This window comes from Cricetulus griseus, chromosome 2 (genome assembly GCF_003668045.3).
Source record: "Cricetulus griseus strain 17A/GY chromosome 2, alternate assembly CriGri-PICRH-1.0, whole genome shotgun sequence".
In the NCBI taxonomy this organism is placed as follows: domain Eukaryota; kingdom Metazoa; phylum Chordata; class Mammalia; order Rodentia; family Cricetidae; genus Cricetulus; species Cricetulus griseus.
The window spans coordinates 190,732,897-190,747,146 of record NC_048595.1 but is presented as its reverse complement, the minus strand read 5'-3'; the positions used below and the strand labels follow the sequence as shown (position 1 = coordinate 190,747,146).

The following is a 14,250-nucleotide window of genomic DNA, read 5'->3' as shown; positions in this document are numbered from 1 at the left end:
TACTCAGGGTCACAGTCTCCACCTGATGTTTCTCTTTTCACTCCAGCCATAAAGCAGAATCCCAAATAAAAAAAAAAAAATGCCCTCCATTGCCAATTAGTCTTCTTAGGGAGACTTTTATCTTAATACTTCAGGGGTTGCCAGGGACAGTGCCTACTTCAGGAACCCCCTCCACTGAGAAGTAAGAATTCGAGGCCCAATTGCTCAGCAGCCTCTGATAGCATTCACAGACAGTTTCTTTTAAATGTGTCCCATATCAGGGTTCAAACTGCTGATGGGCAGAGGTGAGATTATCTGTGGCTAGAAACTGTACTCCTTTTACAAATTATTTAAGTACTGAGTAAACAAGACAATGACATTTTAGAGGGGGAGAACAGGTCCTAAAGGTAGGGACCTTGTCCCAGGCCTTTCTTTTATCAGAGATGTGCTCTCAGGCAAATTATTTTACCTCTCAACACTTCAGTTATCTCATCTTTAAACTGAGCACAACACCTGCCCCACCTTAACCCATTATCACACCTGCCCTACAACCCAGAATTGTAATGCGCTGAAATGAGGCAATGTTTGTTGACATACTTTAGAAAATGTAAGCTCTATATAAATGCGTCTTTATTCTTAACACTCTTGACAAGGATCAATATATCCAATTAGTTCTGATGCAGGAGGACCTGGCAAGACAGCTTGAAAGGAAGACCTTCCCTTACACAAGGGCCCCATAAGAGCAGCTCACTGCTGGCAGCCCATCTTTCCCTTCGAGGATAAGGACAAGCACTACCTGGGAAGAGGTGTTTTGCACAGTAAACATGAGAAATGAATGATGGATGCATATCACCAATACCCTTCATAGAACAAGCCCTCCGGTTAAGGCTAGGAACAAGGACGGTTGATGCAAGAAAATATATTGTCCTCACTCTTCCATTTCTGCTAGAAAGAATTTGCATTTCAATAATAACGTGATAATGTCAAGCTATTCACAACATTTCAAAGCCTTCTCTTCGACACCTGGTGTGTTGGGGGAATCTGCTGAAGAGTTGGATGTGACTGTTTTCAACAGCGACAGCGGTGATGTTCTCTTTCTTCTTGGGACAGGATGTGGTTGATAGTAACAGGGCTTGTGTTCTAGGCACAGCAAAAAGGGACACAAAAGCTCCACCCTCTGAGATATCCCTGGAGAATTAATTAATCAGCATATTCAAGATGTTCAACTTCCCCTCATCACAAATGAGAGGAAACACCTTGTATATAAAAGTTGATTTTTAATAGAAAATGTCCTGGACTCTGAACATCACTTAAAAAAAAACGTATCCTAGGGCCAGGGAGGTGACTTGGCCAGTAAAAAGCTCTCCCTGTACAAGCCTGACCACATGTATTTAATCCAAGTCTATGTAAAAAGCCAGATGTATGTGTGTGGCAAGCATCGACTGGGAGCTCATGGGCCAACTAGCCTAGAGTAGGCATCAACATGATAGAAACAAGACTCTGCCTCAAAACAAGGTGGAAAGAGGAAACCACACTCCTAAAATGTCTTCTGACCTCCACAAGCCCACCCAGCACACATGTGATGGATTGCAGGTATGCACATACACACACAAAAATAATAATAAGTTTAAAAAATTGAAAAACTCAAAATATATATTACCTTTTCTCTTGGCTATGTACAAAACGCCTCTGCTCTTTTCACTTCTGACACCTCTCCTCTGGTCAAACATGGATCACACCACAGAACTTTTCTAGTAAACCCAATACCGTGCTGCAAGCTGTGGGAGATGGCTCTGAAAATTACCTTGGGCAATCACTATTCTAGAACACAGAATAGTGGATATTACAAATCAATTCAATTTTGGTAATTTCTCATTAAGATGCCTACAGATGGGTAAGTCTAATTGTAAAAGCTCAGCATTTATAATTCATAAGCACAAATTATGCTAAACTAGATAGGGCTATATGTCATTAAGGTTTCACATAAGCTACAGAATGATTGTTCAGACCGAAATTTAATTCATAAGTTGGCATTTATATATTATATCTAACTTTTATTAGGCTCTCTAGTTAAAAGTTGAATGTAAATAGCACATTAACATTTATAATTCAGTTTCTTGTTATCTGTTGTAAAACTCAGGACACAGAAAAACACTTTTAAGCAAAAGTTAGAGCCTGTTTCTGACACAGTTTTCAAAGTACCCTGATATGTTTAGCCCTAACTAAAGGGGCTTTGAAGTAAACGAAATGAACCACTCTATGTCCCATTTTAGTCTTTGGAAGAAATAATCTTGAATCCAGAATGGAGCCAGTAAATATCAGAAGATGGGATAGATAAACTGTTAAAAGGAAAGGTGGTTGCTCTACAGATCCAAAGGCTCTGCCACTTAACAGCATTCCAGCCATCTGGAATATTCCTATCTTTACTTGGCCTCTCTGGTGAGAAGGCAGGATTATTCTCTCCCTCACAATAAGAATCCAGTGTGGTTGTTTTCCCTAGCAGGTCAACGAGCACATGCTCACAGCCCTGCTTTGAGAAATGTTCTACCTAAAATCGGTTGCCCAGCCCCCACCACCACTATTGGTGATCATCAAACTTGCTTCAAATCCACTTTGTGTTTGACTGATACCCACACAGAAACCACAGAATATTTTTTTTTTTCTAAAAAGTGTATTGCAATACTACGGTTAACTGGATCCCCAGAGGTAGCCATAATCTTGTTACCACTGAAAGGGCGGTGAAATAAATTCACTAAAATACTTCTTTTAGAAACAATTTTTTGTAAATCTTTTCCTACTGTTCTCTTCCCATCCATCCCTACACACATGGATGTATCTGCATGAATGTGTGTACATGGGTGTATGCATATGTACCTGGGCTTGCGTGTGCCCACATGTGCAAACATGCACAGAATACGGCAGATTGAGCAAAAACATTTTCTTTCTCTGCTTCACCTTCTTCCCCAAACCAAGGTTCCATAGTACTGAATTTACAAAAGCATGATTTCCTTGCTTCTGGGAGATATACAAGGGGGAGGTACAGCAGGACTGATGGGTAATTATAACCTATGGATAAGGCAGGCAGACCACATGATCAAAAACTGATGTGACACTTAAAAGTGTTTCTCCACAAGGAATTCCGGTGCCCAGGAGCCAGGTGAAACCAGTAGCAATTATGGCCATGTTATCCTTTTCATTTACTTCATATTATTAGTCTCTGAAATCAATCATCTAGTGTGGTCGAGTAAGGGAGGTGTGTTTATAACAGGCTTGTGCATTCAAAATGCTTGTTCATCTTACACAGACATTTTGGCATGCTAGATCTGGGGAAATTTAAAACGGCTGCTTTGAAGCTCACTTTGAAATAAAAACTAGTCATTTTCCAGGGTGGTTTTGTTGTTGTTTGTTTGTTTGTTTTTAAGTAACTAATTTTCTAGATTAGCCCTATTTGTAACGAAGTTAAAGTTTGCTTCTTATGAATCTCCTGGATTTTGATATGCTGCTTTGCATGTCCGGAATTCAGCCCAATTTGCTTCTTTAAGTATAAGATTTTTTTTATTTTTTAATCTGCAAAGAAATCAAATGGCTTAGCTTGGACATGTTGCAGAAAGTCCACTAGAGAGATAAGAGCGAAGGCTTTAAGAAGCATAGTAGCATCTAAGGCCATACCACCCCGAACCTGCCGGATCTTGTCTGATCTAGGAAGAAGCATAGCAGCACGTGTTACACAGGGCCAAATTGGGTTAAAGATCGCCAGCTGTGGCCTGCCTCACAGAGGAGGCTTAGCCAGACTCACAGCCTTTGTCTTCCTCCTGCAGCAGTTGCTTCCTCCTAATCTTTTCTTGATGTAGCCACAAAAAAACACAACTAGAAAACTTTTCCTGACCAGCAACCCCAAAACAAAACACTAAAACAATAAAGACATGAAAAATGTCAATTAGTGAGAAAGCTGACACAGGCCTGGACACCACTGGTCCAAGGTCACCCTTTTGTTGTAAAAGACAACAATGGCCTCAAACACCTCAGTAATGAGTGTCAAACTTAAAAACAGTGAAGGTTAAACCTGAAGTAAAGTTCAAACCTTTACATTTCAAAGCCAAACACAAGGCATGACCCTTGTGATGTCATTGTACTAATTTAGCAATCTACAGTGCCCAAATCAAGCCGGGGGAGGTGAAATTTTCAGCAAAGTCATGAATACCTTTGTTTACCTCCTCATCTATGACTAGGCCATAATGAAAGTGACATCAGCCTTTGGACTGTAATGTTTTTCACTGAGGAATTTTTTCAAGACTGAGGAAGAGGCAAATCCTGGAGTAAATATCAGCTGGATGGCCACATAACAAGGTCCAGGGAGATGCTCTCAGAAGTTGCCTCTTTTAATCTAGCACTGAATTACACCAGAAGCGGCTTTCAGCTCCTTCCAGAGTGCCACTGCCAAAATAACTGCAAGGCTTGCAAGCCCTAGTATGTCTCAAATCTTTCCCAAGACACCCCAATACTAGCTGAGGCACTGAAACTATGGCAACTGAATAAGAAAGCAGCCGCCATGATTAATAGATGAAGACCCCGTGACAGTGTCTAGCTGGGACCATCATTCATGATGTGAGCAGAATTAGCACAGAATCCATCTCGAAAGCCATTAACAAGGATTCTTTCAAAAACCAACACACCACCATTCTGCTACACACACTGGAGTTGCAAAGGCTCTCGACAATTTAGTTTCTATTTCTCATTCACTATGTAAGGAAGAGACTCTGCTTAGTGACTCAGATACTGACTTGTTTTGAGAATAGTGAAAGGAAAGCTGCCGAGAAGGGTTTCCCACCTGGGTGCCTGAGGCCTAAGAACAAATGCATTCAAACTCCCAAATATGTGAATGAAATCACATGGCTCTCTGAGGTAGAAAGGAGGGAGGACAGAGACTGGGTCATCTGAGGATGTTTGCAGAATGTGCTAGTTCATGAAGCATTCCATTTGGGGACAGGAGCACAACCACAGTGCTCTGTCAGCTATGTCACTCAAGGGCATTAGGAGTCAGAGGAAGTAGTAGTAGAGATACTGTGGTACCAGTAAGAAGATGACTACTTTCCTTAGGAAAAAAAAATACCCAACAACAAAAGGAAAGGAGGACCCATCACAGACTGCTCATCTATAGAACTCCCACACAGCATCACACAGTAATTAACATATCCCTCCCTTTTCTCTTCTCTGGTCCATACTGATTTTTCTTCCAGGGATATGTTTTCACAGTATAAAATGACAGGTCCTGTCTTGAATTTTATCAAATCAAGTCATGGCAGAAGATTCGTCACTGAGAAGCACCTGGCCATGTTAAAAAGAAGTTCCACATCTGAAAGTGGTACCTATGTGGGTACCTATTGCTAATCATCCTTTCAAAATAATAGCCATCACAACAACTGCTTGGAAGGATGCAGCCAGCCCTTCAGTCTTTGGGGCATGTTAATTACTGGCTTGTCTCACTCTTCCCACCATCTCTCCACTTACAGAACTTGAGAGGCCTCCTTATCCCAGGGGCTGAAAAGAACTGATTCTTAGGGTTGGAGGTGTCCTGGAGGACACAAGGCAGGTAGAATCCTCAGGGAACTATAGTGATAGTATCAATTTATTTCTCCTTCTGTTGTATCTTTTAGAAATCATAGTTTTCTTACTGATAAGTCTTGTCCCCTGACTCAAGTTCCCATTTGGTGGGAGGGTATGGGCCAGTATAATAAGTGTCAGACTCTGTTCCAGGCAGCCATTTCCCACTTGCAATGGAGAAGGTGGTCCTTTGCTTTTGCTTGAAGACCTCATTCTTCCAAACTTATTTCAAGTGTCGTCAGGGAAGAGTGACCTGGTCACCAAATGGCCACCCTGAAGGTAGTCTTGTAGACCCTGCAGGTGGAGCCTCCAGAAGTGCTTTAGGCAGCCAAGCTTTTCTTCTCCATATTTTCTCTTTGGGATTTGACTTACCCCTGAAGAGATGACCCTCAGATTCTAAATACAGTTATAAGTGGCAGTTAGTTATCCATTTAAAACAACCACCACCACAATCCCTTGGTCTCTGATCTTCCATACATCCCGGAGCTGTTTTGGTATTGTTACAGTTGTAAAGTGTTTTGCTTGTGTTCCCTTTTCCCTGTTTGGGGTGTGGTATTTCAACTTCCTAAGTTAGAAGAGGATGGTAGCTCCTCCTCCCCCTGGAGTAAATGGTTCTCAGGCTTCAACCCTGTAACCCTGTGGCTGGCTTGTGATGTGGCTGTTCCTTTAGAGTCCAAGGGTTGTTTCCTTTGTATCCTCCCTCTGTTTTACAGATCTGCAGCCATTTCCTTTTGTACTCTGGCCCCACAAAGCAGTATCAGCGGTTCTGAAATCAATTCCCGGGCCGTTTTCCATGACTGCAGTTACCCAAATAAAAGTAAGCCTTTGTATTAAATGAGCGCTCACATGTGCCAGGCATTGTGATAGTTGCAGGTGTTACCCTGCTTAGTCCTTCCAGCATCTACAACATTAACAGCATTCTCAAAATTTGCAAATGGAAACTGAGACAGAGGGGACAAAGTCATTCTATTTGTAAAGTGGCAAACACATATACTATATGTGTATATGTATGTACACACACAACACAGAGTGTATTGTGTTACCAAACCTGACCTCAGAACTGTTTCTGCACCTGTTCAGAGCATTCCATGCAGCAGCCTAAACTTTTCCCAACCACAATGAATTTGCCCTTGTTACTGCAAACATGGAAGCTTCCTGCAGTTCTCCCGGTTTACCCTGACATATCTGTTCTACATTAATGTCCATGTTGACATTGATGCATATGGTTGCAGAATAATTTTGTTCCTTTTTTTCTTTTATACTGTCTGGCAGAGTGCCACTCTCATGACCTTGTCCCCGTAATGGTCATATTGAAAACAATCCTTACTTGATGAAGTTGACATTCTGATTGATACAGTTCCGATCCATACTGGATATGGACTATGGGTTTTTTGGCAATTTTCAGGAAATTTTTAATTTTCACAATGTGGTTTACATTCAAACTAGATCATCAGTGTACAATACTCATTTGCTGACAATGAATGGAAACAATATATGGTTTACATTATGCCACAGTCTAAGATAGAAAGAAGAATTGACATTAAAACTTTGCAAGTTAGACAGAGGCAGGCAGATCTCTGTGAGTTCAAGGCCAGCCTAGTCTACAGAGTGAGTTCCAGAACAACTAGGGCTATTAAACAGAGAAACCCTGCCTTGCCAAAAAACAAAAAACAAGCAAAAAGGTTCCCAAGTTTCTGGTGGTTATTTATGAAATATATTCACATTTCATACTATTCTGTCTTCGGTCTCACGGTGGAAAGAGTGGGCTTACAATTCATACAACTTACTTGAAATAATGCAGTCTCAGGGAAATAAAGTGTCTCATCTGAGAAAGTAGGAGCCTGGAGCGCAGGTCTTCTGGGTCTAGGCTCTTTATCAGTTCTTCTGGCACAGGGCAGAGGTTATCAAGCATATTACAGTCTCACCCATACACCAAAAAAACCAAATTATTGGGTAGGGACATTCAATAGCCAGTGTCAGAATGTTGAGCAAATGAGACCAGAGTCAAAAGCTCAGTCTCCATAAATGATGGCTACTTCAGAGCTCCATTTCTTGGCAAGTTGATTTTCCCTCATTCATTTCCCTCCAGATATAACCAGGTGTCTCACAGATGTGTGCTCTTGGCCCTAGAAGGGGACTGGGTAACAGCCTGTGGGAATGAGCAGACTCCAATCCCTTACCAAGACTAGAAAAACAACACACTGTGAATATCCCACAAATAGTAGATGAAAAATCATGCCTACATACATGGAAGATAGCAGACACATGCAGGAAGGAAGCACCTCAATCAAGACAGAAGAAAAAGCAAGGCAGAAAAAGACATAATACTTAGACTACTTATCTACAAAAAGATGCCCTCTTTATTCAGTCAACAAACACTTGATAGAAGACTTGTGATGGACTGGGCAGGTTTGTTTTGTTTTGGTTTTGGTTTTTTTTTTTTTTTTTGGAGGGAGGCAGGGTGGAGATAATATAGTGAATAAAACATAAAGGCTCTCATTCTTTTGGTATTATGTTCTAGAGAACAGCAGAAAATAAACAAGGATAACAGAGTTTGTTGGACTGTGAAGGGAATAAAATGAGGCCTACAAGAGGACTGGACTTCATGTCCAGTGATGGAGTCAATCAGGTGTATGTATAGAAAGCCTTTGCTGAGAAAGTAGTATTTGGGTAAATGTCTGTTAGGAGGTGAGGAGCAAATCATGCAGATATCTGGGGAAAGAGCTTCCCCAATCCCACCCCACCCCTGAAGCCTGGACAAAAGACCCCAAGGAGGACCTCTAAGAGTGCACACCTCCACATGCAGTTAACTTCAAGGAGCTGTGGAAGCCAAGGAGAGGGCAAACTGTAGATCAGGTGCCAGAGGAAGGACTTAAGCTTTTAGTAGAAAAAGATGGGTTAGCAGAGCTAGCATAGGAATGCCTTTACTTTTAACTATTGCTGTGTTTTAGCTGGCTGTGTTGAGAAAAGTTGATAAGAGCCAAAAGCAGAGGTAGGACAACTAACTGGGATGCTGGCACAATACCCAGCAGAGAAGGACTATGTCAGGGGCAGGGAGGTGGAAGACCAGGATGGAGTGTCTGTGCCTTCTGGAGGTGGAGTATAGCACTGTAACTGGCACATGATATGAAAGAAGCAGGAGCTGAGGATAATGTTTAAGCTCTGGGGCCTGAGAAATTCATGGAATTAACATGGTGGAGATGATGAAGAAAACTAATGTAGGGTAGAATGAGCCAGAATATGGCTTTTGAACATGTTAGATTTGAGAGATCTATTAGGTTCAAGAAGAGCTACCTACCCAGTGTGGCCTGGCTACTTACTATCCTGGTCTGGGAGAAGTCTGGGTAAAGAGGCTATGAGTAGAGTGTACTGGTAGTGGAATATGGCATTGCATGAGTGTAATTGCAATTATTCTAATAAAAATGTCTGCAAGAGTTCATCTGTTTCACAAAGCAAGATGCCCTTGTGTATAGACCACACTGTAATAGTCCCATGCTGAGTAGTCCTGAACTCTCTTCTCCCTTGAGGTTTGTGGGTATGACATCTTACTTGCCCATTTCAAAGGGATTAAATGCCTCCCTCCCTTCTCTACCTTACCATATCCCCAAGAGGCAGCCATGTGGTTGCCAGAGAGAATAGCTCAGTTACTGTTGCAGTACGTTTTAAGGCAAATGAGAAAAGTCTTCACTCTGAAATAGAAATATCTCAGAGCTATTTGGCTTTAGGATACCCTAAGAGAAGGGGGGTTGAGACCGTGGGAAGTGAGGGGGGAGGCACAGCAGGATGGGCCATGCTTCACCTTCAGCTGGCACTAACATAGGTTCTATAACACACGGCTCTTAAATAAGTATATCAAAAAGCATCAGCTCTGGGAGTAGGACAAGAAACTGTCTTAACCTTCAGGAAGGTGTGGCAGGGAGGGGCAGTGCAAGATAGACTTTACATGGAGGGAAATGGCAGGTGTCTAATTAAAGCATTTCAATTAGTTTGGCTTGTTCTGTGATTCCCTTTGTGTAAACAAATTAGATGGGAGAATATACTAGCTCTGCAAAACTAGTTCTAAAAAGTCCTTTCATTCCATCAACACCTCTCTATACTACTCTGAAGAGAACTAAACTATAATATATTGTGTCATACACAAACTTCCTTATGCAAAACAGTATTTTCCCCCATTTCACATGAAAGTGCAATTACCCATTCACTTCCAAAGCATAGGTGCTTATTGTAAATTTAGTACAAGTCTTGAAAACCTGGATGCTTTATTTTTGTTCAATGTTAACAGCCTGTGTAACTCTTGCCATCCTTATTTAACACACTCAGTTTCACTGGTGCAATGATTCACGCCTCCTCAAAATGTAAATGTTCTCCTTTTTTTTAAATGATAGCAAAAGCATTACTAGTGCATAGAAAGAACTAGAGGGGTGTGTATTTGTGTGCAAAGGGTAACCCTTATTATCACTTTGTCACAACGACTCACTTGAAAGCATAGGCTGTTTTCACTACAGGAAAGATAAACCTGCCTGCTGGACAAGAAAGGAGTGAACATGTGTGAGCAGTTCATTCATCCTTGTATTCATTCATCAGTCACTTGAGTGTCCTACACAAAGTCATCTGTATTCTTACCCTATTTAAATTTAGGTGTTTTGTCCAACACATACTCTTCAGGCGATCCCAAAGGTAATGATTTAGGGTGTCTGGGAAACATTCATATATGCAGGCTGCATGCATTCTTGGGGATGTGGTGATTTCTAAACGATTATAGCTGTAAATCATAACACATGAGGGAGACCATCACTCCCAATCACAGCAAATAAGAAATACGAATACAATATTTCTTTACTTCAAATGAATTTAAAGACCCCCTAACAAAATCGAGCTATCAAATCTGTTGCTCATTCTTTTCCACTTAGATTGGCTTGCCAAGTCCTGCGTTCAAGAATGTACAAAACCAAAATAAAACCAAGACAGTATAGGTTACTTAAGATTCAAATAGAAGCTACTATATAAACAGAAATGGGTAAACCAAACTCAAACAGCTAGTGCAATTACATTTTTACAGACAGTTTAGGTTAATAGGGGGAGACACAGATCTGCCATTGTATTTGAGGCTAGGTTAATAATTAACTTTGGTGCCTGGAGTAGTTTAATAAAAGTTTATTGTAGAAGACTAAACGTGGAATTTATAAACCATACAAAATGCTTGCTATCTTGACTTCTGGTAGCTGTTTGGGTAAGGAGGAAAAAAAATGTGTACCGTTTTCATTCAAAAACTGAGCACAGGCGACTTTACCTTGGGGGGAGTAAGCTAATTAAAGGATTGATGTACCCTAAACCACTAACCCCCTGCCATCACAGTAGCAGATGGTGAATCTGACGCCAAAATATAAGTCCGCCAGAGGAAGGAAAGCCTAAATCAGCAGGATTAAGGAAAAACAAGGCAAAGATACTCGACCTCCCTACCCGAGAAAAGCATGAAAAACCAGAGCAGATTGGCATTAAATGACAGCTTTTTCTGAGATTCACAATAGAAGACTATAACTGAATTAAATGGCAAAGTTATGAATACAGTGTGTGTGTTTGCGCGTGCGTGTGTGTGTGAGTGTGTCCCCAGGTTCACCTGTATTTTAAGTCTTTCAAGGATCCCATTCAGTAGTAACTCGAATTTCATCCAGAGTAAATAGGGAGCGATCCCTCTGTGGCTGTGCTTGGTCACCACACTCTCGAGAAGGCAGCCACAATCGTTCTGCACAGTCTGAGGCGGAACTGCCGGCAGGACTGCCTACTTCCCCACAGCCTGGAGGCCGCCGCTGGAAAAGCTCGCACAGGCTAGGAGGACAGCGCCTCCAATCGTTCCTCCCTCCTCCACTCCACCAACACCTGGCCCTGCTCCTCTCCTCCCTGGACATGTGCGAGCTGCAATGTCTTGCCACTGGCGCAGGAGGTACAGGATGCTGCACTTGGAGCTAGAGATTCCTGAGCCAGCGAGCCAGAGCCAGTGTCCACACATGCCCTCACAGCAGCTTCTGTCCGCCACTTGAGATCACATTAGCATCCCGAATTCGACAGTCCCAATCCCGGCCCCCCAGGCCTTCTCCATCTGCTTGAGATCCTAGTACAGCAAGTGCAGCGGGCCAGAGAAGGTGCTGTTCTCCAGTGGACAGGCAATCTAGCTCCTAGTCACATCCCAGTTATTCGCTCAATTAGCTCGGGGTCAGACTGAACGCTCTGAGCCCTCGTCTGGTGGTTCCAGCAGTCTTTAGCTGTCACAGAAACTTTCCAGAAGCGCTGGGTACGGGGCCCTGCACTGTAAAGGGGAGGAGGCGCTGGGAAAGGGGCGGCGAGCGAGCGGGAAAAATGTCGGGGTCCGGTTTCCGTTCCTGACACACGCACGATCCGGACAGCAGACTGACTGCTCAGGATCCTGGTCTATACCGTCTCCCTCCGTGGGGAGCTGAGAAAAACGAAGCGATGGGTAAAAGTGACACTGCCCACCCAGTAGGGTCACTAACAGGGAACTGCCCAGCTTGCTTCGGGCGCCCCACAGCTCCAGAGATAGAGCTCCAGGACACAACAAGCAGACAGGACACCCAACAATCTGCAGCCCGGCAGAGCTTTCATCAGAGTGGCAAGCCCAGTGCTATTTCTTGCCAGGTCTCCCCACCCTTCTCTCTCCCGGGGTACATCTTTTCTCGAGAGGGACAGCACAGGTCTTGGAGGAAGGCGCAGCAGGGGCCAGCCTTAGCGTGGATAGCTCAGTGCTTGAGAGAGACGCAGCTGCGACAAATGGTGCCCTGTTCGCTCGGGTGGGAGCTGAGGCAGGGGACAGGACCTAGGGCGGGGGCGCCGCGCCATACCAAGACACCGCTCCTAGGCACTTACTCCAGCTAACAAAGCCAGGAACCTCTCTCTGGTGCCAGCGGCGACTGAAGAGTGGATCCCACCAAGAGAGAGGGCGCGCAGATGCTCAGGGCCATTACAAGTTTCACGCACTCCACGGAGCCCAGCCCAGACCCCACACTGATAACAAAAGATCCTCATCTCTTCTCCACCGTCCCCGCACAACCATTTCTCCCACACCAGAACCAAAACCTGTGGCTGGACACAAACAGCTTTGTACTCCCCAAGCCTCTCCGGCCCTCGAGGGCAGGACCCCTTCCCTTCCCCAGCATTCGACACCAGGACCCGGCGCTTTTGAAAATCCCACCCTCCAGGGCCACTCTCCTCCCTACTGGCCCAAGAGTGAGCTCTTAGCCTCGGGTCATACACACACACACACACACACACACACACACACACACACACACACACACACACCGCTGGGCAGGACAGCCATCCGTTTGGTCTAGGTCCGGGGCGGCGCCGGTCTTGTGTGCGATCGGGTGGGGAAGCTCCTGACATGGAGCCCGGAGTCTCTGGGGCTCAGGACTGAAAAGAGCTGCAGGCAGGGCTTGGGGCTACTCCCCCAGGAAGGGACAACGTTCGGGAGACAGAGACATAAGACCAAATACAACACAGGCTCTACAAAGCCCACAACGCGCACCTGGGGTAACCCCAGGACCCTCGCCCTAGCCCGGATCCAGGAGGTGGGGCGCTCAGGGACGCTAGGGCCATACCTTTTCGGTGCATCGACGGGCAGGCGGCCGCGGCTCGGAGCGGACTGGCACGGCGTGTATCCCATTTAGTAATCCATTATCGAGAAGATCTCTCTGGGCCTTGAGCTGCGCTCTTTCCTTCGCAAGCCTTTGTCATTCCTACATGTGTGCTTGTCTCTTTGGGGGCAACAGTCACGGCGATTACTTTCTAGGATGCAAGCGAGCTGTGTTCATCTCCAATGGCAGAAGAGGACGGGAGGGGAAGGCAAAAAAAAAAAAATTGAAAAAGGGAAAAGAAAAGAAAAAGGAAAAAAAAAACAGAGGAAGAAAAGCCAGCGAGAACCAGGGCAAATGTTCAAGAAACTCTTTTCCAAATCCGAATTCCACTTGGATTCACTTCTGAGCCCCCTCAGCGGTGCCAGCGCCCATTAACTAGTCATTTCAGGGCGGGGGGCGGGGTGGGGGTTGAGGAAGAGGTGCAGGGTTCTGGCCGGCTCTGCAACCCCGAGCTCAGTGTCCCGGGTGTGGCGACGCTGGCCGCGGCCGCACGCTCCTAGGCGGGCATCTCGGGCAGTCGGCACCGCGGAGAAGCGCCTGTGCTGCGTCCCGAGCGCCTAGGCAGCCGAGTGCGTGGGGAGCGGAGTTGGCTGCAGCCTCACCCCGTGCGGCTCACTACTCCAGTGTCACCGGAGAGGCCGACGCTCCGGGCGGAGCCAAGTCCCGGACTGGATTACACAGAGAGGACTCTCCTCCAGCAACCCCGCCTCCCTGGGCTGGCGTCTCCGACCCGAAGGAGAGCTGTGGTGTGTGTGCGAGAGGGAGGGAGAGGGATGGAGACAGTGCGAATAAGCCAAAGGAAAGGGAGACTTGACGCCGCGTGGCTGCAGGTAGAGCTTTGGACTGAGTCGCCAGCACCGCTTCTAACCACCTCAATTCTCCGCCCCGGGGCGCGCACCAAGGAGGTCCCGGCAGGGGCGACTCCAGGAGAAGCCCAGCCCTCAGCCCTCGTCTCCCCACCCCCACAACTGCTCTAGCAAGAGAAGGGGGAAAAAAGAGGGTGGGGGGAGAGAAGAAAAAG

General features: G+C 45.1%; 1 protein-coding gene across 1 annotated transcript in view; it reads right to left on the bottom strand.

The window, feature by feature from the left end:
• Sema6a (semaphorin 6A) overlaps nucleotides 1-13,832 on the bottom strand; it is a 121,528-nt gene extending 107,696 nt beyond the window's left edge. Inside the window, exon 1 of the mRNA XM_027400875.2 lies at nucleotides 13,194-13,832. The gene's annotated coding sequence lies outside the window, so the exon portion shown is untranslated. The remainder of the gene's footprint in view (nucleotides 1-13,193) is intronic.
• Between the last annotated feature and the right edge of the window lie 418 nt (nucleotides 13,833-14,250).